This window comes from Anguilla anguilla, chromosome 11 (assembly GCF_013347855.1).
Source record: "Anguilla anguilla isolate fAngAng1 chromosome 11, fAngAng1.pri, whole genome shotgun sequence".
In the NCBI taxonomy this organism is placed as follows: Eukaryota; Metazoa; Chordata; class Actinopteri; order Anguilliformes; family Anguillidae; genus Anguilla; species Anguilla anguilla.
In genome coordinates, this window is record NC_049211.1 from 19,702,132 (window position 1) to 19,724,631 (window position 22,500).

Here is a 22,500-nt window from a genome sequence, read left to right on the forward strand (position 1 = left end):
ATGAGCCTTGCGCTTGGTCCGCCGCGCAGGAATGTGCGAACTGCGCGCACGTGAACGGCGAGTGAACTCCGACTTCCTCACCCGCTTAACAAACGCTCCTCTCCCCCCGCAAGCGCCGCAGGAATTTCTGGAGGTCGATGGTCTGTGGGAATCTCAAAGTGAAATTCCGTGTTTCTCACCTGCAAACATTGGCTGCCTCATGCTTTCTCTCCAGCCCTATTAACCGAGTCTTTCGGGTTTGGGGTGTGAACTTCCATTTGCAGAGCCAGGCTGGATTTTTGCAGTTGGCTCGGTGCGATCGGTTTTAAATTTATACACACCATCTGAGTTCAGGAATTAGGTACGCTGAATATTTCACGTTGAAGAGGAGGATGAAGATTATTGGGATGTGTGTGTTTGCTGGAGGGAGGGGCACAGATAATGCAGTGTCATTCTGCAGTGACAGCAGGTCTTGTGATGGCCGTGGCCAGTCCGAGGCTTGTTGCTGTGCGGTTTCATCACTATGTGGCCTAATGGAGCTCATTGTGTTTCCTGCTGGAGCCGCTTTCCCAAAACGCCACTGCAAGCGCAGAGTGAACGAGAGAGGCACGCCGTAGGGCCGAGAGAAATCCAATCTGCCATTAGCTTAATAAACCGTTTAAAAAATAAAAAATAAATTTTTTTTTTTTTGCATTATGGGTATTGTAGTATTCTCTCACGCCGCTGTCGTGCCACCTCCTCCTGTGCAAGGAGCACTGTAAGGGGAGTGTTGCGTGTCTCATTGAAAGTGATTGTCGCTGTCTGGTGAATCCATAGGTACCCTGATACAAAGCCAACGCCCTTCCGTATGGTGAAGCCAGTTGTGTCACAGACTCAAAGCAGCGAAGACTAGGCCAGCGATACTCTGGCCCTCGAGGCCGGCAGTACTGCTGATTTTACTTCTCAGCCAGATAGTTAACCAGAGATTTTACTCACCTGGGGTCCTAGTTTTAAATCATTCCTGATTAGAGGGGAAGTTTGAAAACCAGCAAGTACTACTGACCTTGAGGGCCAGTATTTGAGTATCCCTGGAAAAGGCTATAGGGCTTGGTCTCATGGTCTTTTCCAACAAAGCCACTTGGGAGTGGTGTGTCTCTGGAGACAGATGCACCAAAAGTCATTGTTTGCTGCTGCAGCATTGGCTAACCCAATAAACCAGTGCGGGGGGCTGTTATTAAAACCCTTGTAAAATGTCTCCAGATGCTGACCTTAGCCAGTTTTTCTACCAAATAAACATGAAGGAACTGTGGGCAACAGTGGTTCCCTGTTTTAATTTTACTTTGAGGTTCATCCAATAGATTCTTTTAGGCAAAGAGACTTACTAAAGTGCATTTAGCTACATGGTACAGCAAACATTAGGACTGAAGAATATCCCCTTCACTGAATCACTGGACCATGGCGGTTAGTGGTTTTCACTTCATTGCAGCATAAATTTGGCACTTTTTTTCATGAATTGCATGAATACGCCACGTCTTTGTTTACTTTTAAAAGCGGCATTATTTTTCCCAAGACAGTGTGATGCTCCGTTCTAGTATTGGCATTGTCTGTTTTGTTTATTGTGTTTATTGCAGAAGATGCCAATTTGTTAGGCTACATCATTTTGTGCACTTGCTATGTGTGTTTTCAAAAATTAGTTTGCACTAAACAACCCAGTTGTTGAAAAGTGGTCAATGGAATTTCATGGATATTTGATATGGAGTTTAATGTGGATTAGCTTAGGTAGAATCATCAGTTGGTTCATTCGGTTATGTGTTTTTGTATTCCTAGTGTAATGCCAGCGTATTTTGTTGAATTCCAGTTGCACTTCTACCAGTGAAATGAGTACTTTTATCTTCCCACCAATTGCACAGGTTTACACTTTTAAAAAATGTTCTTTAAATAAACCATTTGTGGTTCTAGTGATCCTAACTTCCCTCTAATTTTCTGTCTGATAGTGTCAACCTGAATAGTCTTTGCCAAAAATCTTGGGCTTAGTAATTCACCAAGAATGTGTACAAGTTTCTGTCAAGGTTTAAATTTGCCTTCAATTTGAATCTTGAAATCTTGGTGGAATCCTTCATGAGCGGTTACTGTAGTGAGAGAGGCTCCTGTAATGGGGCCGGAGCAGAAGGCTGCGCCCGTTTCCTGTCTGGAAAGCGTCCTGCTCTTCCTTTTTTTGGCAGTCGTAATGGATGCCTGCCTTGCCCTGTGTGCTGGTGCTCTGAGCCCAGCTCCTCTCTCAGCTGTCCGTCAGGCTGAGGAAGGCCAGCTGAACTCCAGCTTGAGTGCGTGTGCCTTGTGCTTTCTAATAAACAGGAAAAGGACTGGAATGCCCTGTTCGCCTCAAGCAGGCCATCTTGGAAAAACCACCAAACGCCCACCGACTAATCCACCCCCCCCACCCCCCCACTCCCTTATTGCCACCCACCCACCCTGACTTTGCCCTAGAAACAAATCGCATGTTCTTTTTAAACCAACAGCAGTGTGTTTTTCACCCCGTCCGCAATCGTCCTTTTCCTCCTCAGTGTTCAAATAAACAGGCAAAAAAATGTGTGACTGAAAAGGACAAAAAGAGAGGGGGGGGTGGGGTAAAAAAAGGCTAGAATTCAGAGAGTAGCTTCAGATCTTTGGAGTGGAATTCTTTGAGTGGGTTAAAGTTCAGCAGAAGCAGCGGTGAGCTGTGATTGGCTGAGGAAAGGTGAAATTAAAACCACTGTAAACTTTTGACCCCGCAGGAGCTGCGTAGAAACGCCCAGCGCTGGCGTGAAATGGAATTCTTTCTCTTCCTGTATTTACTTCATGCGTTCGTGCAGGGCTCCATGTAGACTGGAGGGAGGGAGAGGGAGAGGGAGGGGGAGAGGGGGAGAGGGGGAGAGGGGGAGGGGGGGGAGGGAGGGAGTGGTTAGGAGGGAACGGGGGAGAGAGAGAGAGAGAGAGAGAGCGAGCGCAAAGCTGGAAATCGAGGGAGAGCAGGAGAATGGGATCGGCGGAGGCAGACGAGAGGAATGTGGGCTTTTGAACAGAGCACCATAATTGCACACACAACTCCTTATTTAAAAGAAATATATAGGAGTCTGGAGTCCTCTGAGCACGGGAAGTCGATTTTCACTGCTAATGTTTTCTTTCATTAGAGATCAAACGGTTTCGGGGGGCTGTGAGCTGGGCGATTTAACAAGATTCCACCAGCTAAACTGGGAGGGCAGTGCCTCTTCTCCATTAGCGCTTTGATATGCGGCTGGGAAAGGCTGCCTTTTATTGCACGTCGGGCTGAGCCAGCTCCAGCAATGCTAATTGGTTTAAGGCGTTTCACTCCTCTTTATAGCCGCCAGATGAAGGGCTGCGTCCCCCCCCCAAAACGCAGGGGCCGGCTCGCGCGCCGCCGCCGCCGTGTGACGGCTCAATCCCCGTCGCCTGGGTGCCCGCTCCGCTCGGCTCTCATTCAGACGAGACCGCGCGGTGACGGGCGTTGTTTCTGCACGCGGCGTCACCGGGCGCTCAGGGGGCTCTGTGGAGAAGGAGGCTCGGCCCTAACGTAACCTTCCACAGCGCGGTCGACCCGCGCAACGCTGCGCTGTAGAGGCGTCGCACTTTAAAAAAAAAAAAAGAGAGAGAGAGAGAGAATGTGCTAGGGGGAGAGGAGGTTCTGTCGATGGCAGGGTGGAGGGAGAGGAGAGGAGAGGAGAGGAGAGACACTTCCAGATGACAGCTTTCCCTGTGCCTGCCAGCTCCCAGCTCACAATAGGCACCATATGGTCGCATAATGTATGGATTTCACATCAGCTTTCTTCCAAACATTTTTCCTCTTGAATCCAATTACTTTACCCTTAAGAGACAGTCCATTAGATAAGGAGCCCCCGAGCTCGCCGCTAATGGAGAGGGAGATTGATACCAACAAAATAATGATTTCCAAAGACATTGCTCCCTCCCTGGGCTGGCTCATTTTAAAAATTTAGAAGCGGGGATGTTTGTTATTTCTCTTGCATAGAAATGGGCAGTGTCACCGAGGCTGGGTCGCTCGTCTCGGGGGCGCGGGGGGGGGGGGGGGGCGTAACGAGGGGGAATGTTGGTGAGCGCCGCGCAGCCTGCTGTCATTCCCGCGTGTTTTTCTGTGTCTGCGCGTATGATGGATGACAGACCGGGAATAAATTTGATTTGGATGCTCCGGCGGGGCCGCCTCCCTGCCCTTCCACTCGGACAGCTGAGCGTGCTACGTGCCATTTCTCCCCCCCCCCCCCCCCGCTTTCTTTTTTCCTGCGCTCTGCAGTTTTTCTTTTTTGTTGTGCGTGTCTGTGTGTTGGGGGTGGCGCTGTGTGGAAGAAAGATGGGTGGGTTCCGGCGCAAGGTACGGGCAGAGCGGGGAAGGGAGGGGCCGGTCGGACGGACGGATGGACGGACGGACGACAGGTTGGGGAAGGAGAGCCTCTCGCTCGGTCCTGGCGCAGCCGTGATCCAAATTCCTCCCCTCACCTCTGCGCAACCTTGCCCCCTCCCCTCGCCGCGGACACCCCGCCCGTAATTAGCCTGGCTGCTGGCGCCCCCCCGCCCCCCCCCCCACACGCTCGCCTCGTTTATCCACAGCCTCCCGGTCGGAGGCACTCGTTCCGTCTCAAACGCGCCGTGTGGCAGAAACGGACCCGAGAGGGGAGAGGGAGCCTCCATAAAGCTAATGGCCCCTAAAGCGCGCGCTAACAAGCGAAGGGCCCCCGCCCCGCCCCGCCCCGCCCCCGCCCGCCTCGGCTCCTCAGGCTGCCGCTGGCTCTGTATGCTAATGCAGCGAATCTCCTCGGCGACGGCACCTGGAAACGGAGCCCATTCGCCGAGCAGCTGGCTCCGGCGCGCTCGGGAAGCGCAGGGAGTGGCGGAGGGGATGACGGACAGGTGCGCTGGGTCTGTGTAGGAGACACGCCCACTCGGTTTGGGCCTGCCTTGGGGGCTGGCTGCTGATCTTGCCCCCCCTCGTCCTCACATGCAGCTTTCATTATTGTCGGCCTAACCCTCGCTGTCCCTCTCCCTGCATGGGGAACTTAATGGGCTAAAATGTTCTTTCCACTTTAATTTGCTACCTGCAGCACTGGACCGATCTGGAATCGTTTACCTATAAATCTACCATGCAGGAAAGAATACCGCCCATTTATTATTCTTTCAATTACGATCTGAAATCGCTTTTTTAACAAGAGAGGAGAAGGATTGATTATGGTCTCATCTCCCCCTGTTTGTCAATTTGAGATTTTCAGAATGCAGAATGTTTACCAAAGAGGGCTCTCTTGGCTCGCCCATGCAATCGTTAGATTGGAAACAGATGCTCCGTCATTTTAAAGCAAAATTGTCTTTGAAATTCTGCTGACTTTGAGATGTGCATGGTTGCATGTCAGATTACATTCAAACGTGGAGTAGCCTACTTCCTGGTGTGGTAGACCTTTTCAGAAGTTCAATAGATTGGTCTTGGGCAAAAAGATCAGCTGGAAGTCATATCATTGTCCCATTATTTAAAAATATTTGTGTAATTTCATTTCGGCAGGGCATCACAGATCACAGATTTTTTTTTTTTGGGGTGGGGGGGGGGCGAGTTCAACAGTTACTTGCACAAATGCAGTATGTGTACAAAATAAATAAATAAAATAATAATACTAAATGAATATATTAATAGATGTGCTTGAGCATTTAGAGAAATAAACATTTTATATACAAACAATTGTATTTTCTTTCTCAATTTTTTTTTCTCTTAAAAAGTGATGTATATGCCCAGTTTAATACTGCTGTACAATGCTATGCAAAGCTAGGCTATATGCTACAGTTGCTTATGGCTGAAAGTCAGTCCTGTAACATGTCAACCCAACTTTCATATTCTTGTTTGTTTTTGTCCAGGTAAGTAAGCAGCCAGCTCATACTGTGCCTAACCTTAAAGAAAAATGCCATCCTCATAAAAGCTCTGACTTTTTAAATGCCAAGAGAGCAGAGTCTTCTCCTCAGTTTGGCATTAAATTGAATTTCATGAGAAAGTGTAGTAGAACGGAGGAGAGCGCTCCTGTCAGGACGCAAACAGGGGTCAAAGTTCACTGCGGCATATCAGGATGTGGTGGTGTCACTGGTGGAGCCGCAGAGGGGGGTGTGGATTAAATGCTTGGGCAGAAGCAGGGGAAGGTAACTGAGCTATGGGTGCATTCTTTGGATCCTGATCGAATCCCTATCCCTTGTTCTGCTGCTGACAGGAAGTGAAAAGCTCGTCTGCTTTTCTCTGGTACAGAACGTGTTTGGATTGGGTCTGCATCACTGTTTTGTTTTCGTGGTCCTGGCGCTCGACAGCGCTTGCGAGTGTTGAATCTGGGCGCTGTGGCGGGACCTGCCTTCAGGTTCTCGTGTTGCTGTGCGAGGCGTGTGTGCGAGAAGCACGCCGGCGCTGTGTGACGCTCTGTCTGCGCCGTGCTGCGCCGTGCTGTAATGGCGTCCGGTGAGAAAGCGGAGTCAGAAAGGCAGGTATGACTCACACTTGCCATGATTGCTGCCCCGCCCCCGCCCCCGCCCCCGCCCCCACCCCCTCCTGGTGGCGTAGCCGTGCAGCCTGTGCCCTGTCTGCGGGGAGATCCACTGCCGCCACAGACAGGGCGGGGGTGTGGTGGGGCGTGGGTGGGGCAGAATGCATTGATTGACCCCATTACAGTAATTAGGCCCAAGCTGCCTCCCGAGCTGGTGCTGCCACTGCCCCCAGCTCCACAGAGGTATAAAATTGCTACCTCGTCTGCCGTTTCTTTCACATCCTGTAATTAGATTATAAATAGTTGCACCAAATGTTTTGAAACTGTATAATTTTCTGAGGAGGGGTATAATTTTCCATTTCTGATTTGAGAATCGTTAACTAACGCCCTAAATTACAGCTCTCTGCACCCAGCAAAAATGCAGGCCGGTCCTCCGCACAGTAGCGTGCGTGCCGCTCGCACCCGCCTGGCCCTCAACCGAAGAGTGACCAAGCCAAGCAGCGGAAGGTAGCGGAAAGGGTGACTCAGAGTGTTGCCTACAGGCACCAACATGTCAGATGCAGATTTTGTTGAGCAAAACTTTCATGAACATATTAATAGCCAAAATGTTTTGAAATCTGCAAGCACGTGACGATACACGATGAGTGTGTGTTGCCTGGTTCTGCACCTGGGGCAGGGCTTAACGGAGGTCATAAACAGAGCCGTTTCTCTACCTCTGGTTTGAACCAGTTCCAGGGGAATACATTTCTCAGCCTTAGCAATGAGGCCTGCACACCTGTGCTGGCCCTTACTTTGGTAATAAGGGATAGATGGCGAATCATCAATCCTTATATATGTGTATGAGCGGGATGTGTTGGTAATGTGTTCCAGATTGCTTCATCCATCAGCGCGTTCGGTATGGATCCGCTCCCCTCGCGCTCGGTCCTGGTCTTTATGACCGCTTCAGGCCCCCGGTTCGGCGCCCGTCCTGCCGGTCGGCGGCCGTGGCGGTGACCTGGCGGAACCTTTTGAAGGCCCCGTCAGATGTGGGAAGGGAGCAGAAATCCCTCTGTCGAAAACACGTGCGTTCGGGCAGGGGGCTTAATAAAACCCCTTCACGTTTCTTTGAGTGCCTCCCCAGGAGGTGAAGACGGCCACTCAGAGCTATTTACAGTAAACTCAGGGAAAGTCAACAAGCCAATGGCGTGTGCTCCCCATCCTGACAGTGTGTGTGTGTGTGTGTGTGTGTGTGTGTGTGTGTGTGTGTGTGTGTGTGTGTGTGTGTGTGTGTGTGTGTGTGTGTGTGTGTGTGTGTGTGTGTGTGTGTGTGTGTGTGTGTGTGTGTGTGTGTGTGTGTGTGTGTGTGTGTGTGTGTGTGTGTGTGTGTGTGTGTGTTTGTGTGTGATTGTGTGTGATTGTGTGTGATTGTGTGTGCTTGTGTGCTTGTGTGCCTTCCAATTCTGTGTATTTTTTCTCAGGTCCCATGCTCTGTCACGTGTGATTGCTTTGGTTTTACTGAGGGGAAGAGATGGTGGGGGGGTGGGGGGGGGGGTGTATTTCTATTGTTGTTGTCTTTGCTGTAGCTTCTTCAGAGGTTTGGAGCACGATGCAAACATAAAGAAACGTGTCCTTCCTTGAGTCCTTTTCTTCCTCCTGTATGGAGTCTTGAAGCTTGGCAGATATTCCTAACTGCCAGCTCTTATTAGAATGCATAATGGAGCCTTTCTTTGTCGTTAGGAAGTTTTTCAGCACAGGTTTTAAAAATGTGCACATGTACACACATGCTCAGCATATGTCTTCTCATCTGAGCTGCCTAGCACCTCATCCACCCTTAACCCCTGTTAAGTTTTGTAGTTTTCCTTCTAGGCTAATTTTGGCATGCTCTGCTCAATTTAACAAAATAAAAAAGCCTTTTAGTAAAGGCCTTCTGCTTTTTCTCCAACTCCTGAACTCTTTTTTTTTTTTTTTTCTCATGTAAATGAAATGCTGGGCTCTGTAATCCTATGAGCCATTAGGCCAGTCACTCATTTGCATCTGTGATATTTTGGTGTAGGAGAAATGAAGTCACGGTTTACCGTGCGATGGAATTGTCGCGTCACTCGAGCTGCGTGGCAGGCCCTCGCCCGCTCGGCGCACGCCCCGCCCACGCCCGCCACATCGCCGAGCCGCCCGCCGCCCGCTCGTTACTGCCCGCGGATCAGGTGCGGGACGTAGGCGTGGAATTTAGCACCGGGACCCGAAATGTGTACGCGCGCCCAGCAGCTGGTTGCGAAGCCAGGTGACACGCACTGTTCCATGTGAAGATGGAACAGGATTGCTTTTCTTGGAAATGGATTAATGAAGCGTTATTGGGTGACCTGCTCGGCTGGCACTTGGTGCTCTTCCACTGAGCTGGTCGCTAAACCGATCGGCTGGCTCAGTCCAAGCTTACAAAGCATGTGTGCAAATCAGGGATGTATTGTTCATGTATTAAAAAAAATAAAATCAAAAAATTAACAACAAAAGATTATTTCGGGTCCTCACCCACGGTTCTGTTGTTTCAAAAATCTGTTTAGCTACGATTTCAGAATAGGCGCCTTCTTAAAATTTGTCATGTAAAGGTTATATTGGCCATTTCTTTTGATAACATACGAGTATAAGAATAAGGAATACAAAGATCAGCGCAGGTGAACAGTTGCACCCCTAGTGCAAAGCATTGTTGAGCTGATGAACAACTACTGGCTGCAGCACCAAATAGCCTACTAGTTCTGTTTATTTTTAGCATCGGGTAGTGTGCTCGATTCAGATGCATCATACGTCACAAGATACGCTCACAACCCAGCAAGATGCTCAGCGATCTGCCTGTACGGCAGTTGCTTAATGAGTATTATTTCCAGTGAGTTTCACCCTTTTTTATGAAATTAATTAGATTATAGTTGCGGGTTTCCATTTTCGTTTGTCACTGACATCTGTGATGTTACTGATCGTTTATTTCAATTTGACACCGCACTACTTCACTCCCCCGATGTGGGGAAAGTATTTTGAACGAATGTGGACACACAAGCTGATATTATAACCCAAATTTCTGAGACATTTGAAATCCTTTATTGTCACGTAGGCCTCTGAGTTTCCCTTCCATCACAGTCCCTGTTCAAACTAGATTGGACAGGCAACTAAGTTAGAATCCTTTTGCAGAATTTGTGAAAGCATATGCCGTATTTATTGCTCGTCATGCTGCTTATTGGGCCGTGCTGACTCTAACTTGATTGGTTGTAAAAGGTAGCCTACTTCCTGTCGTGTAGTAATGCGCTCCATATGATGCTGTGCACTCTAATAGTGCTCAGTCCCTGTGGCTGTTTACTGCCCAGCTAATTCTCCGATTGGAAGAAATGTGCCCCAAACGGCCTGTATCCAGCCCTGATGCAGATGAGGAAACGCAGGCCCGTCCTCCTGCCGAAAAACAGGAAGCACTTCTGTCCTTTATTTCCTCCTGCACTTCAGCAGACGTCTTGGGTCTGCAGTGATACGTGTGTGTGTGTGCGTGCGCGCGCGTGCGTCTTTGTGCACGCATGTGTGCCTGCGACTGTTTGATTGAAAGTCATGACTCTAAGTGCCTTTCAGTACAGACCTTTCAGTCTTTGTAGCTATTTGGAAAAAGGAGCCATTCGACACCGTTATCTCTTGGCTTGGTCCTTTCATTATTTTTATATGAATGAAAATCTTTGTAACAGTCTCCTCCCCTATACTAACCTGCTTGTTTCAGAAATTTGTTTTAGGCCTGATTTTTTGAAAAAGAATAAAGATAAGTGTGCATAAAGACTGGGTGATGGTGCTCCAAGCAGACTCTAGTCAAGTATTGCTGCTCATTGTGTCAGTGTGAAGGGTTTTATTTGTATGCATCTCATGGAGCTCAGATTACCAGCTTTATTTCAGGCTTGCTGGAATGTCCTTGTTATTCTTGTCCTGGTGCAGTGACTGTATTATACAGAATGGGCCAGAGTGCAGAGGATTAGAGCACAGATGGCAAACCTTGACCCTCTGCTTCCATTTAGCAACCTCCAGTGGCTGAAGTGGACTACTTTGTTTGACCCTCACACATAACAAGGGGCTTGGGTTCAAAAGGATGCCTTTAAGGGTGTTAGTGTGGTCAACTGCAATTATTCTGTGGCAAAATTCTCATAAGCTGTTCTTTATCAATATAAGACCCCAGCTCATTTAGGTGAATGTATTTAGACGAGTCCCAAGCTTGGTAGTCCAAGGTGTATCCGAGTGCACACGTAGAAGCTATTCCTATGTAGCCTGGGAAGCATAAATAATATACTTCTTAGTATGTGAACAATGTGTGTACTACGAGTTCTTTAGTCAAGGACACGAGGAAGGAAAGCCGTTCATGGCTGACCCGCGCGTCTGTGTTTGTTTTATGCATATGGTGGCAGAATGCAGATCGGCGTTTGTCTGCTGCCGACCGGCCACGCCCGAGAGGAGGAAAGCTGATTGGTTTCTCTCCCGCGCCGTCTCGACCTCATCTTTGCACGTCTTCCCCCTGGCTGCTCGGGACGAAATGGAACTCGCGTTCACCTAATTTCCAGCCTGTGCCATTTCCCTTGTCCTCGCGCCTAGCCTCAGTCACAGCAAGCCATCTGACGCTGTAAAATCTGACTGTTTATATGGCCTCTTAGGCCATTTTTCAAAAACATGGCACGAGTTAAGAGTGCAAGCCTTTCCCCGCTCCGTTCCTGTCCTCTCTCTTCATGTGGCTCCGAGCTGCGCGTTCGTTTTTTATTAGTCACAGTGGTCTGATTTGTTAAATGGGAGGCCAGGTGCCAAATTGTGGCTTGGCGCGCATTTGCATTTTCTGTAACTGCTGTTTTTGTTTGAGGGCGAAGCTAAGAAAAGTCACAGAAAGTTCACACAATGTAGCTTTATGTGTGCGTGCGTGTAATGGAAAAATGAAGCGCAGCCGCCCTGGTCCCCTGCCATGTTCGGTTGAGTGTGTCTGCGTGTGTATGTTGCGAGCGCACATGCGAGGGGCTCTTCTGATGGTGTACAGCTACTCTTTATCTGGAGACATGTTACTCCACCCCTTCAGCCATTTTGTTTCATTTCTGTCTGCACGCAATGCAGAGTTGGTGTTTAATGTGGGTGTGCCCTATGGTGTTTATTTTTTGTTTTTGTGGAGCTGGTGCACCTGTAACCTGTAGGGCAATATCATTATCCTCATGCTCATATTTTCAGTTGGTGATCTAAGCTTTCAGTTTTCTGAATTTATAATGATATTTTTTGGGGTATGTGTTTGGGGTTGTGGTGATGTAGTGGTTGTTCAGTCTAGCAAGGTTGGAATGTAGGCAGTCTTTCAAAGCCGCAGACAAGTGGCACAAATGATTTGCTTTAGTTTTCTTACAGAAAATACTGATATTAACGCTTTAGTGATCTACATTATTGCAGTCCAGTTGAATGACGTGTGAGGACTTGAACATGAACTTGGCCCTAATTTTGTATTTTTTTTGCAAATAAATAATTTTCGGTTTCAAAATTAGACATAAGTAAGAATAGTTGTTAAGGTTGCCCTGCCTGATAGATTTGCTTTACACAGTTAGACTGATCTGGAAAAGAACTAGGCTAACTGCTGAGGAACTGTGCAAATCACTATGCGTTTGCTGGCTATCTAGGAATCTAAACATCAACCTCGTCAGCTAGCTATGAATCAAGCTAACAAGCGACTAGCTTGCTATGTAATCTAATGTACCTGCTTATTGGAAAACTAGAACTTTCATGACTGGTGATGCATAGGGAATCTTCTGAAAAGACTTTGGTGAATAACTGCTGTCCACAGTCCCACTCTTGGCTGTACGCACACTCTTCCTCTGTGACCACGGCTTCGGGTTTTCCACACCAAGGAGTCTGTGCTGGCTGAAGCTGCTGTGTCTTCTTGCTGCCTTTCACTTCTTGCAGTTCTCAAAACGATAGGGGCAAAAGTCCTCATCAAAATCACACATTAAACTTTTCCAGGGATGGAAAGGTTTCAGTCCTGTCGGTGGACAGGCTGAGTAAATGGTGAAATTCCCCTGTAACGCAGTGAAATAACTCATCTGAGCATAGAATACCTCAGCACACAGATGTGCAGGAGAAGTGCCGGACTGATGCCGTTCCAAAAATTGTGTTGACGAGCAGCAGTCACATCTACTCTAGTGTACGTTTTCTCTGGCCTTACTGATAGCAGGAAAAAAAATCTGCTTTCCATTTTCAGTTCTGGCAGTGGCAGCAGCCCCATTACAGGGCAGGCGGAGCGGTGCTTACAGACAGTCAGTAGAAAAGTTAATAATACAGTAATTGTCTACAAAATCCCTTCACAGGGTTGACGGTTAAATTAGAGCTCTCGGTGATGGTAAGGAGGAAAACAGTGTGCTGGAGGTTGGATAGGATAGGTGGTGTCTTAAAGGGGGATAAAAACATTACCTACTGCGAAATGGCAGGTTTGAGGCCACAGGGGCTGTATTTCTCCCTGTTCATTTTTCTGTGAGCTCATAGTTTGTGAATACAACGGGGAACTTAATGGTCTTGCTGAAAGGCGTGCAGCCTTGGTTAAAAAGGGAATGGAGCTCATAGACTGGGGGGGGGGTTTGTTAAAACGAGGCACGTTCCCCTTTGTCTCAGACATGCTGTAAATTTTTTTCAGTTTAGGCAATCTTTCTTTTTTCTTCTCAATTAATAAAAAAAGACGTCAGTTAAAGAAGGGCCTTTGTTGGCTTGTGAAGGCCCATACATCACCCAAACTTGAACGCTCTTGACAACCCCCATCTGGTGCAAATCACAAAGTGCAGAAATGGGTCAGATGGTGATGTGCGCGGTATGCGAGCGCAAACTTGCCCGGGCTCACTGGCAGACGCCCGGGACGTGCCGCGGTAAGCAGGGCGCGCTAATGACCGGCTCTGTTAAACAGCTCTTCATCACCATGGTGACTATCACCTATCCTGGTGATCCCCACAGTATGAGGGAAAAAAAAGGTTTCCTCCTGAAACGACATGAAGTTAGAGGTCTGAGGAAGTTTCGTGTTTATTTCTGAGGCGTTAGGAGAAACAGGAAATGGCCCGAGCATTTCTCTGCTCTGGGTACAGTATGCATTTCAGAATATGGCTGGCGAGAACCACTGCCAGCGCCAGATCAGAAAGTCCCCCAGATCTTGCGGTTTGGGTCACAGTCCTCCCACATGGTAGTGTTTTGAGTGCATTTCCTATGACTCTGGTTTCTGGTATATTTCACATTTAAATCTCATGCTAGTGTTCTGGTATTCCCATGGAAGGTTTGTGTTAATGAGGGAATCTGTGAGATTGACCACCTTAAACAGAAATTTATTTGAAGCCACCACATGTCAGTTAATGTTGATATTATAAAGTAATATACACACCTTACATTTTATTTAAAATTCTATAAATTATTTTATAGCCTACTTATAGGAATATTATGGGAATGAAGATGGATGCATGCATGATATTTTCCACTCAGTAGTTTCATGCGCTAAAGTATAATTTGGGCTCAAAACAAGCTTTTCAGATAAAATAGGATCACAGATACACACATACTGTATTTCCTTGTGAACAGAAAGTTCAAAATGTTTCTATTTTCCATGAGCATGAGTAAATTGACTTTTTTCGATAGTTTTGTTGAACGCGATTGGTCTTTTTTTTTTCCTGATTTGTTGGTGAAGTGTTTTTAGTCTGTTTGTTCTTCCACCACTAGGGTTTGTGGCAAAGAACCTGAACCTGAACTTGCTGTTCTGCTGGTAAATATAGCTAACACTTGTTTTTTTACTGTGATGCAGAAAGCCAAACAAAAAGTAGAGTGAATCTGAATTGTGTAGCCTAATTGTCGATTATTTACTCTAATGAGGCTGGTATTTGCGTAAAATAACGAAAAGGTTAGGGAAACCAAATGGGAGCATGCCTTATTTCTCAGGTTTTTTTGCTTCGGAAAAGAAGGCCCTAAAAATGTGATTTGACTGGAAATAATGGGAGGAGACTGTTCATGTGAGGTTTTGTCATCAACCTACCAGCAGCCAATCTACATCCTCTAAACTGCCAGAACTTTGCAACGATGCTCATAAAAAAGCTCTCTGTGATTGTGTATAGGTGGGGATATGGGTTCTTCTGATGTTGGCAAGGAGGTCTTGTTTTTGTCTCTTTAGGATATGTAGTCCCCTGAGGAAAACAAATGGATTTTGAGCTCTCTAGGATCCGGCGTTTGAGAGTGCGTCCTTCTCAATTAGCCGCCATTCTGCAGACTCATTTTTATTTGCGAGCGGAATATGCTCTGCTGTGTAGTGTGTGCTCTGAACTGGTGTGGTCTTACCCATACAGGATAACGTTTCTAAATGTGTAGTGACCATAACCACTAACAACACAGTACGTTTGTATGGAGCGGAAAGTGAATTCGTGTCAGCTCAGTCTGGTTGAGTGATGTGGGAGCAGGGCCTTATGACACTGAACCCTTGCTCCTGGCTGTGTGGTTGACATTCTGGGGTTCAAGTGGTCATTGCTGGAAAACTGGAGACCAGAGGTCTTGCCACATGAATGCTATGATGAAGCTACCTTTGAGAATAGATCCAGTACAGGGGCACGTTACTACTGCTGCTAGTGCTTGAGGTCATTTCAGTGAGGTGAAATGAAAGTGAGGGGGGGAGGGCCTGTGGGTTTGTGCTTACAGCCAGTGAGTATAAACCTCAAACCCCCAAAAAGTGTAGGGGAAGGACCAGATGGGCTCTGAAAGAGCCTGGAATGGAGGCAGTCTGGAACGCTCAGTTAAGCTGCAATTTGATTACCAATGCATATGACTTTGCCTTTACAACTTTTATAGGCTATTGAAACAATCTGGTTTTCCATTACTCTATGTAATTCTTGGCCATTTTGAGATTCCTCTTCCAACCAAGATGTAATCAAAAGCATAGAGTCTGTTTCAGGGCATTTTTGGATTATAATGTGAACTTATTTGCTGGGTCAGTGATATATTTGAATAATGGAGTCTAAAGCACAAAGGATGTTTAAGCACAGCATGGGCAACTGGCCAGCAGGTTTCAATAGATGCACATTTTGGCCTGGTGACCCTGAAGAACCCAGAAGCTTGAGTTTAGATTGCTTTTCCTGAAATGCTTCAAAAACCGGGGAGACCCAGATCTTTCAAAAGGTTAGGCTTCAGAATGTCTGAGCCTAAAGTTTTACATTGCCAAAATATGTGCATTTATGTAGCCTAATTACTCTTATTGTAATCTGTCGTTATTATCAAAATCAAAAAGGCCAAACAAGCTTAAGAGTTGTGTGTAAACATGCCTTGAGCCAGTCATCTTTTGAATCTTTCTTTCAAAACTTCATACATAGCATAGTTTTTTTCTTCACCAATGCTCAGTTAACTCTGAACCATGGACCATAGCTATAAAGAGTTGGATGACTGTGAATTCAGGATTCTCTTCAACAGGTTTGCATCTGGTTGCACTGCGGTTTGGAACACTGAAATACTGGTACATAAAATCACCAGCTTTGAGCATCTTTCTCCCTGTTCCCTGAATTCAGAAACAGAGAGCAAAAAGTGCATTTATCCGAAGAGTTCAGATAATCTGTGGATAGGGACCAGTCTGGCCAAGGCTTCACAGTTTTCTGATGGAAGGAAAAATATAAGTGAAAGCAATTAGACATAGGCCTATAATTTGCTAATCGATTATTTAGCTTTTTTTATTGTTAATCAAGGTATTCTAATGGAAACCAGTTGAGCAGTGATTGGTTTAATGTAAGATTTCTATCGCTTATCTTAAGTCTTAAGTTGATACTGAATAGTATATTTATTTACAATTTGTAGAAACTGCACAAGGTGGAACAAGCAAGCAATCGGTAGGGCTGCCTCTGGTTAGAACAGCCAATGGCTTCCTGCGACAAATTTATGAGTGCAGGTTACAATGCGTTTGTCTGGATCCAAATTATTCTGTCCTCCTCCCCTCCCCTTCACTTAACGAGATGCCTCTGTAGGTAATGCATCACGTCCTCCCGAATGGTGTTTGCAAATGAAGTTTTGCGAACACAAAACATTTAGCATATTGGGACACAGGCCTGGAATTGCCACAGTTCTGTCAAATCACCTGAGGAAACCTTGGCACCTATCAAGCAACGTTCTGTCAATGGCAGAACAGACTCCAGCTAACCAAATGGAGAACCCTTCAGCAGTTACACATAGCCTAGATTTAATGGCTGTCTGCAAATTAGTATTCTGTTAACAATAATAACATAAAAGCAATTAGAATTAGACCTAATTAGCTATTGCTTATAGCTATCAGTAGTCAGTAGACTTGTTTGAACTAATCAAAGGTTTTGCTCTCTCTGAAGCATTGATCAGCCCCATGTTGTGGCATTGAATCCAGACCATGCTGGTGGGGAAAAAACTTTAAAGAGTACAGCAAAACCAGTGTTTGTCCTGTCTCTGCCCACTTCACAGTTTCAAAATGCAAACTGGGGTTGAGAGTGGGAACACAGACGAGAGAGGAGGGGGCGGAGGAGGGAGGGGTGATGAAATGAATTGGTAATACGTCATAGGCATGTAGGCACAGCCAGCTAGGGGGAGAAACATTCTGTGTCTGTCAGTTCTAAATAGGGATCCACCATAGATCAAGCTACCTGTAATTGCCATGTTATTATTATGTCAACAAATGACTTCAAATCATTGTTTCCAGCAAAGGTATTTTGGCAAAATAAACCAAATCGGACTTGAGTGGTGCCCTCAATTGAATCATTTCCTAACATATTTTATGTTATTTACTTCCCTGGTAAGGAGGCACATCAATGATCCGTGAGCATGAAAAGTAGATGAACGTTAGCTAGCTGACCATTTCACTTTGAACATTCAACTACCAAAGCCATAACGGTATCATTTTGTGAATAACTTGCTGGTGCCCCGACAGCCTGGAACTGTGCTAGCTATCACAGCTAAAATAAGAAAACAGACAAACTTATCCTGCTTCCTGCAACGGAAGAAATACAAAAATGGAAAAGACTATGGTTACAATTGGAAAATCAGTTATAAAAACGACTCTACCTAAATCTGAACAACAAACAAAATATTTAAAAAATTACCAACTACTAATAACGAACAAGTAAAATGCCAAATATTAGAGCTAAAGAAAGATATGGAAAGTGGAGCTGTAATGGAACAAGGAGAGTAAGCTAATTTAAAGGAGGAAAAAAAATCACTGGTCCAGGCTGTCACAACTCAGCCGCAGGCGGTTTGAAATGAGCAGGGTAATTTGTGCAGTTGTATTCGTCGTTTTGAATACATAAATCAAGACTGCTTATCCAGCAATCAAGAAGTTTCGAGATGAGGCAGTGACTTGCTTGTAAGCACATTCTTACCTACTTCTACGTCACAGGTGTGTTCTGGGTTCCATGTGTAATAAAACAAAACTTTTCATGTGCATGGCTCTTTTGTTTTGCACAAAATGCAGTGGCAAGGCTTAGTTTGATTTTACATTTTTTTAATACCATAGAACTAATGTTATGTGTCAAATGGAGACATGATGCTCTGCTTTAGAACTCTTAAAATGTGATTTAGTGTTTCTTACCCCTTTAAAAAGGTGTTGCTCTTGTAACCAATGTATTGATTGGTTTTAGTTTCGCTAGCTTTAAGCACTTTCCTTCTATACACGCTTGATTTCTAGTAACTAACATTTGAAACCTGGACAGCTAGCCGTTGTCTGTCAGGAGTATCTGATCCAAAAAACAAGCTTGATATAATGTCATTGCCTATATAGGTTTGCACAAGAAATAGAATTTTCTTTTTAATTCTAGAAAGACAACCTTAATTAAATTTGACTGACTTTTGTTTATGTTGTTCAAAAAGGTGCATTTTCTTGTCTCTTCTTCTAAGGAAGTAGGCTATCTGCAGCATTTGGTCAGTGAAGCAATGTTTTTGAAGCTTGTCATTGAGAATAAAAACAGTCTGGAAGGAGAACAGTATAGAAACATCTGGCGTTATTGAGATGTCTTGGAGAGGTGATGGGTTGGCTGGTTGGCAGACTACATCTGTCTTGGAAATGTTGAGAGATTTCTGCTTGCATTGTTGGAATGCAGATACGCACCTGTTCTTCAGACAGAGTACGAGAGAGAGAGAGGTATAATACACACACCAGTGGTATGAAAAGAACATGGGGAAACAATTAGCCTAAACATCCCAGTGATTTGGGTAAAGGGAAGAAAAGAAGGGAGCCGAGCACTGATCCATGGGGAACTACAGTTGAGATGGTGTTAAAAGTTGAGTGCCTCTGTAGATGACTTCAGTCAGAAGCAAAGAAATTCAGGGCAGTAATGTATGGATGGAATAGAAATTTTTAATTATTCTGCAGTTCTTCAGTATAGGCTATTACTGAAGAACTGCAAGAACCGTATAAAAAGTGCTGACGCGTTCTGAAATATTTTCCTTTGTCAGAGCACTGTTTCTATGATTTATTTGTAAACCGTATGCTTGAAAAATGGCCCCTTTACTGTTCAACGCTAATATGAAGACTTAGTTAATGGGTGTTAGTGCAGAATTCCCACTGCTTTATCCCAGCTCAAGGGGAGACCAGATGAGAAGACGAGGCTGGATTTAAGTGAGACCGGTAACCAAATTGTTTTCCTGCTCTGTCCAAGATGCATGATGTAAAGCACTGGGTCAGCCGGGTGACATTTCGAAGCAGGGCTGCTGCGTGAAGTGCTGACTATGCAAGCTCAGCAGATCATCCGCCATCTGGGGTGGACGGCCCATGTATCCGCAGCGCACTCATGCGTGTTGACTGGAGAGGGATAACCTCGAGAGATCATAATTATTCACTGCGCCCAGCATCATGCGCAGTCCTCTGTGGACGGAGCAGTTCTTACGCCCCACCCAGAATACAGATATCGCCTTGTCTTGTCGTGCAGCTTTAAATGTGATGCGGGTCTAGAGCTGTGAAGTCCAGGTTGTAACTGGCACATGGGAATAAGGACTGTCCCCCTCATAAGGAATGTCCAATTCATTTTCATTTTCAGATCTCGTTTTGTTTCCGATTTTTTTTTTTGTCTTTGGGGTAAAAAAACAACAGCAGCATAAGCCATAATGAGGGGCCATTGTGTGGTGTGCAGAACAGCCAGGCACAGACACACTGCCACACTGCTCTGATCACAAGGAGGAGGTGGGCGCAGGAGAGACAGGGGGAGAAATCGAATTATTCTCCCCGCTCCGCCTGCCACAGAGACTGCAACAAAGCATTAATCTTTCTGCCGTCTGGAGGTGTGACAGCCCCCTGAGAGTAAATAACCAGGGGGTGTGGGGGGGGGGGGGGGGGGGGGAGCGTGGTCTGTAGGTGGAGGTGGCTTTGGGATTCTGTTGCTCCGTGTCACACCTCCCCCTGGGGAGGGGCGAGCGAAGCGGAGGATCTCTCCCTCCCGCCCTTGCCCTAGCGAATAATCCGGTAGCAGTAAAGGTCAGCTTCCCGAAAAGGTGCTGCATCCATCAGTGGAGAAACAAGCCAGCATTGGCTAAGAGGCGGGGAGCTGCGACTCGGAACTCCACCTCCATAAATGACGGCAACATGTACGGGTGGCTTCGTGAACTATGCAAAGCTGCCGTGTGCTGTCAGCCACTGACGGATTTGAACCAATTACAGTCCTTGCTGTCTTTTGTAAAGCCATTAATTTGGCTTGAATCAATGAGCCAGTGGTTCACCAAGATGGCTTCTCAGATTAAGAGGCTCATGAAACCACTCTCACCAATCATATGCGAGTATTCACAACACGCCTTAATTGTTTTATGGTGCTATAGTTCTGATTTTCGTGTCCTCTTATATAAGCCAGCCCTCTTTTTCATATACATTTGTCCTTTCTTTTTGCTTCTTCCTATGAAGGGAGCTTCTTAATTTATACCCTCCCTACACCAGATTAGGTGTCCACTTTAGATATCACCTTCATGGCTGCATTTCCATTCCCTAAATTCAGCAGGAAAAGCAGATATTTAATTGTATGGTATGGTCTAGGGATGAGCCCATAATTTGTATGGTTTAGCAGATGTTGCAGTTTGTGGGTTATCATCTACCATTATCAGTGTCAACTCAGCCTAAGTGGGCATGGCTGTTATTCAGAGCAGATGTTCTAACTGAAAAGATTGAGTTAAAGGAAGATGCATGAGCCCATTTGTATGGGCAATGAACCCAGTCACCCAGTTATTTGGTTATTTCCCAGGTTCCATGGCATGTCAGTCATCTTTGGTAAGACAGCATTTGATCATTTTTATTTAAAAACTAAAGTGCTTCTGGATTTCTCCAGCCAGGTTTGTGGTCCAACAAGTTGCTCTGTTGACCCCTTCTGTCTTAGACTAAAGTTGTGACAGAATTGACATGATCTGTGGACAGTGTCAAAGTACAAGAACTCAATAAAACAGTGGGTCAAAAAAGAAACTAATTTCAGTGAGCCTTGAATTTTGAGGAGCAGTGATGCTGGACTAAGAATGATAACCATATACATTTGCATAGCAGGTAAAGTAATGGAGTTTCCTGCTCCATTAAGGATACAACAGCTGTGCTCCACCTCCGGATTGGTGCCTGTAAACCTCATTTTGAAAGTCCACTGGGTTTAGTGGCTGTAGTCCTCCAATCAGATGTCAGCTGATTATGGGGCTGTTCTCCAGGGTCCTGAGTCTCTTGTCTTTACTGAGTCACGCCTTCTATCAAGGACTCAGCTAAGCCCCCTTGCATCCATGATGCTATCCATCAGCAGAGAAAGCTGACCATAACTGCATGTCCACCAGGCGCTCAAGAAACTCTATTTCAGGAGTGTAAGCACACACTCAGGAATGTTTATTTCCGTTCTTCCCTAAAGGAGAACTTTTCCCCTGGTGTCACACCGGATTTAATCTAGAAAGAAGGTGAATAATGCTATAATGCTACATAAACTTGCTGTGGTAAGTACTGAGCAGGATCTTCAGCTGTTGCTGCTAACACATTGTATAGAAACGGAAGTGCAAATATTTAAATATTTCATCTTTCATCTGGAAGGTTAATACGTTCACTAGTATTTGATAATTGATAGTGTCTATGGCAGGCAGTATGGCCAGGTTATACAGGCCCCAGACTACTGGCTGGATTGCTAGCTACTTATATTTAGGATGTGGCAGATAAGAACAAAATGGAAAAGATAAATGTAATGTGAAAGCCTTTTAACACGCTGGTGAGATGTACAGTAAGTCAGGCAGGCAAGCAGTGACCATGCAAGCAGACCCACTATCTCACAATACCCTCTACTGAAAACCAAGCAAAGTCTGTCTATGTTGAACGTCTTCAGCTAGCTAGTTCATCAACACAATGCAGCTCATACTACTTCATTCTAGTCAGATGAGGAAAATAAAGCCCTTCCACTGCCTTACGTGCCCAGCTTTAGGTGCAGGTGGTATAGAATTCCTTGTGTCTCACCTCTCTTGTAGCTAACAAGCTAATTCAGCTGAGGGTGAAATTAGCTGAAATTAGCCTCGACAAGACTAGGTTTCTGGGTTTTGGCCAAAAAAAACCCTTTGTTTGGGTAGCTCTGCCCTTAACTGTGCGTGGCTAATGGAGCATGGGCAGGGCTTAGAGTAAGGCGTTTTACCCCACTGAGCCTAGAAAAATACAGTGGGTGGGCTTTAACCCTGAGTTGTGATGCGTTAACTTTATGGAAATTATTTTTTAAATGACAGTCATTCTCTGTGGTGTTGTGTTCTTTTTCTGCCATTGGCTCTTAAGCGCCATCCAAAGTAAAGTTCCACTCTGCCACTTGTGGCTTGTGGAGAATGTGTGTGGGACAGAACTTGGTGAGGAGCAGTCGACAGCATCCAACATGGAGAATATGGATGGACGTGCTGGCTTCCTGCTCGGCTCCTGGCCTCTGCTCCCAACACAGCAGCCGCAGACATCCACTAAATAACAATATGAATGTCACTGTTAAACTTTATTTGTCTGTCAACCGATTATGAAACTCTGTTTGTCTGAGGACCTGGATCTGGTGCCAAACAGACGAACTCATTCCGCCCACACGTACCCTCTTTATGCTGCTAAACT

At 45.9% G+C, this 22,500-nt stretch overlaps 1 protein-coding gene across 1 annotated transcript in view; it reads left to right on the forward strand.

Annotated features, from left to right (window-relative positions):
* The window catches only part of LOC118207274 (nuclear receptor coactivator 3-like), a 61,019-nt gene that overhangs the window by 15,369 nt on the left and 23,150 nt on the right, over positions 1–22,500 (forward strand). The window lies entirely within an intron of this gene.